Below are 4,735 nucleotides of genomic sequence, written 5' to 3' on the forward strand. Positions count from 1 at the left end.
CTTCGTTGAGCTTAGTGAACAAAGAGACGAACAATGAGCATCGAGCTTAATGAACAACAAACCTAACGAGTAATAAATTTTCTTAAAGAGAGGAGTCAAACAAAAATTTAATGAACTTAACAACCAACGATTCAAATAACAAAATTTTGTAACAAATACAAATTAAATATTACTTAACTCGCGTCACTCAATAATCATATTTACTCCTCCCACCACTTTATTAATGTTGTTACTATTATTATCCGGCCGTACAAACGAAACCCTCCTCACGCGCTTTCACTTGACGCACTTTTCCCAAAGTTGAAAAAGACAGCAGAAACAGCACAGTTCATTCACTAACTCAATTTCGACGCCCTTTCGGTCGGTCTTCTCCGTTCCACTCCTTAGCTTCTATCAATCTCAATTCGGTTCTCCCCTGTTCAGTCCTTTCTGGTACGATCCTCTCCCCCTTGTGTGTTTGCCTATTTTTGTTCATTCGTGTATATCCTAATTGTTGTTTTGGGTTTTTCTTAATCTGTTGTTTTTAGATTGAATTTTTTTTTGGGGTGTTCGTTGACTGAGGATGGGTGGTTTTGTGTTTCCCTGGTTCATTTTGATAATTTTTGAATATTAGTCAACGATTCCACTTGTGCGGTTCGGGGGTATAGAGTTTCGTGCTGATCGAGGAACTGAGTGTATTTACATAAGGGGTAGGGTACTGATTTGATATCAAGTGAGGCACCTTCGATAGATTTTTTTTAAAGATTATATATATATGAGCTTGTTTTACAAATGGGTTTTTTCCCCTCTTCGAATTTCATTGAAGAAGAAATCAAGAAAGAGAACTAATACGATTTAGAAAAAAATATGTGCAGCTAAAGAACTGTAATGGTCACCCTCGGATTTGTCACCGTTCTTTCATTTTACAGGGAACTTCCATTGAAATGGTCACCGTTTTTTTATAGGGTTGGGTGGGTGGGTGCCGCTGGCATGAGGGCTTTGAGGTAGGCGGAGGTGGGGTGTTCACTGTGGTGAAAAAATAGTTCTTGAAACAAAGTTAATTTCCTTTTCTTCCAATACTGAAGCCGATACTAATGTTGTGTTAGTTAATCTTATTGCGGGATTTTGATTTTGATTTCTCTATCTCCTCTTTTTCTGAGCTGAAATTTCAAATGTGCAATGACTATATATTGTTTAAACTGAATTCTACTCTTAATTTCTTGTTTGTCAAAAGAAAGTGTTCATGGCCTTTGTTTGGTCGAGGCGTGAGTGTTCAATTCATTAGTAAGTCGGAAAGAAAATAGATGCAATGAGTTAGGAAAAATCCCCATTTAACCTTGTTGCACTGGTGTGCAGTTTAAGGGTTATGATATGAGAGTGCAAGTGATTTCGTTTCTTTCTTTTAAATTTGTTGTGTGAATGGAAGTGTGTAATTTTTGTGGATGTTGGTTGCTATAGTCCCTTTGTATTTCAGAATTATACTTTTATTATATATGTTTCTCTTTTTATTCATATTCAAGTCCAGAAGGGATAAGAGAGCTCGATATATTTTCTGATTTAGTTGCTTTTTCATTCTCAAGGGAACAGGAATTGTTAATTTATGCACCTTATGGTGGCAAATAATTTAAGTTGATCATCGGAACTTGACAAATACAAGGCACAAAAGTGCCCATTGTTTCAATTCCCGTTAAGAAGTGGTACATAAAGATGGTAACCTTGTTTTAGGTTTCTATGCTTACATCATTTCCAGCTGTGTTGGTGAACTTAGATGGGTGTTTCCTCTTTGGAACTGCATTCTGAAAATATAGCTGATACCTGTCAATTGTTAATGGAGAGATCAGACAACTTAAGTGAGCATGTTATTGACATGCCAAGGAGCGCTGATGCTTCCTCATCAAACTTGTCTCATGAAACAACTTCGAATGGTTTGGACGTCTTGCAGCATGATGACAGACCGTCTAGTAGTACAAGAGTGCTAGTTTCTCAACCTCCAACATCTTCTTCCAATGTTATGAACTCAAGGACCTCATCTGCCATAAGGAGAGGGGATGCCCGTCGTCGTCGGAGTCCATTGAATTCTGGTTTGTGGATTTCTATTGAACTGGTTCTTACAGTGAGCCAAATTGTGGCATCTATAATTGTCCTGGCTCTGTCAAGGAATGAGCATCCCCGTACACCGTTGTTTGTGTGGATTGTGGGTTATGCATCTGGATGTGTAACAACCCTCCCTCTTCTGTATTGGCGTTACTGGCACCGTAACTAGGTTTCTGAGCAACACTCGGCTCAACATCGCAACACTTCAATTATCAATGTCCCTGCTGGACCCTTTTCTCTCTCCGTTAGTAGGACTTCTGATGTGGGTGATCAGCATACTGCAACTACATCTCCTAGAGGTGGTCAAAATACAGTAGTAACAAGTGCAAGGTACACTTTTCTTATTGATAATTTGAAATGAGACATTCAAAGTACAATTTAGTTGCCAATCTACTGGTCTTTATCCTGTAGAGTTAAAGCGCTGGTGGATTACTTCAAAATGGCTTTAGATTGCTTCTTTGCTGTTTGGTTTGTGATTGGAAATGTCTGGATCTTTGGTGGGCATTCATCTGCCAGTGAGGCTCCTAACATGTACAGGTAGTGGGCCTAGTTGCATTTTTTGCATTCATCTTTTAATTTGTACTTTTTCCAAGAGTTCGCCTTTTTATACTTTGCAGGTTATGTATAGTTTTTCTTACGTTTAGCTGTATTGGATACGCAATGCCCTTCATTATATGTGCCACGATCTGCTGTTGCCTGCCTTGTATAATGTCTGTCCTTGGATTTAGAGAGGATCTATCGCAGACCAGAGGTGCCACATCCGAATCCATAAATGCTTTACCTACTTACAAGCTCAAGTCGAAGAAAAGTAGAAATGATGGTAGGGAAGTAAATTCGGGTGCCGGTGAGGGTGAAGTTGTGGCTGCTGGAACTGAAAAGGAGCGCATCATCTCCGGAGAGGATGCAGTGAGTCTTTCTTTTTATTATTGTTTACAGAATTCAGTTGCATGTCTCACAGATCTCTCCTTTACATATTTTCAGTTGGAATTCATGATTGAAGATCTCATAAACGACATTTTAGCATATTAAGTTTTATCGAGCATGTTTTCTTCTTACGTTGCTCAACTATTTTCTGGCCATCATATTATTTGGGTTCTGAATCTGCTCAGCTTTGTAAGTTGCCGTTATCACTTAACTATATGAGCTCCCAGATGACCAATAGATTATGCACTCCGTTTCTGTGATTACCATAAGTTGTGATGAATATGCAGCACTGGTAAATTTACTTGGGAATGGTTCATGAAATATTATATGGTTTGTTTTTTATGTGTGTTTTTGTTGTCCGATTCATACTGATACAATGGCACCACTGGGATTATGTGTAGATCTGCTGCATTTGTTTGGCGAAATATGCAAACAATGATGAGCTGAGGGAGTTGCCGTGTTCTCATTTTATGCACAAGGAATGTGTGGACAAGTGGCTTAAGATCAACGCTTCCTGCCCTCTTTGCAAGAGCGAGGTTGGCGAGAACTTACGGGACACAATCTCGTGCACAAGTGCCACCATCTTGAGTTCTCTCTCTGGAGCAAACAATAACCAGCGACGAGGTGAGACATGGACCTGTAACAGTTCTACCAATTCCGCGATTTAGTTCAATAATAATAGTGTAATGAAGATAGGGTAGTCGTATAATATATTGATCCTTTGGACGTGCAAGATATCTTTCATCTGTTGAGGCTGATTGCATGAATCGAAATGAAATTTGATTAGTGGCTTAAATGATAGGAGAGAGATATAATATATTGCAGGATTTGCAAGAATTTTTTCATATTTTTGTATGTTTGCTTTCAAAGCAATGAGAAATTTATAAATTTGATGGGATATTCAAAGCAATTAGGTAATTATTTCAACTTCAATATTTATTCACGGGATTCGATTCAATTCATTGAACTAATGAATTAAAAAACAAATTAAGAGATGAAGGCTTCTGCGTTAATAAGATTTATTGAAAAAAAATAGTCCTTTTATATATGAAAGTATCATTTGATTTTAAATTACATAAAAGTGACAACAAAATTAAGAGATGGCAAATGGTACATGCGCCAATCCATTAATCCGTCTATAGAATGTAGTAGAACTGTAGCACTTCAGTTTCATCTTAAAGAAAAGGGTAAATTACGCATGTAGTACATAAACTATCAGTTTTGATATGTTTTAATACTTAAACTTTTAATTTTTTCAAAATCATACTTAACTTTTAGTTTTTGTTTCATTTTAGTGCCCATAGTTAAAAACTTAACATGTCTACTATTTTAGTATCAATTTTAGTACCTAAACTTTCAAAACAAATATTTAAAAAATCAGTGTTAATTTTTTTTTCATGCATACTAAAATAAAATAAAAAATAAATTTTAAATATGATTTTAAAAAAAATTAAAAGTTTAGATACTAAAAGGGATTAAAACTGATATTTTAGGATAATATCAAGTGAAATCAAAATATACAACTAATTCTCTTTTTCTACCTTCCCTTCATTTTTGGATTTGGATAATAATCGATCCGAGTGTTTCCTCAGTTAAAATTATATGTATATCCAGCCATATTTTGTTTTTAAAATTATATGTATATGCAGCTATCTTTGCAGCATATAATCTTTGCAGCATGTCCTCAGTTAAAATTATATGTATATCCAACCTATGAATCTTTGCAGCACCAGATACC

The 4,735-nt window shown here is 36.3% G+C and overlaps 1 pseudogene; it reads left to right on the forward strand.

Moving 5' to 3' along the window:
• Positions 1 to 324: 324 nt before the first annotated feature.
• On the forward strand, positions 325 to 3,785 carry LOC120166464 (annotated as a pseudogene).
• The last annotated feature ends 950 nt before the right edge of the window (positions 3,786 to 4,735 follow it).

The sequence above is a fragment of the Hibiscus syriacus genome, unplaced genomic scaffold (genome assembly GCF_006381635.1).
Source record: "Hibiscus syriacus cultivar Baekdansim isolate YM2019G1 unplaced genomic scaffold, ASM638163v2 tig00111640_pilon, whole genome shotgun sequence".
Lineage (NCBI taxonomy): Eukaryota > Viridiplantae > Streptophyta > Magnoliopsida > Malvales > Malvaceae > Hibiscus > Hibiscus syriacus.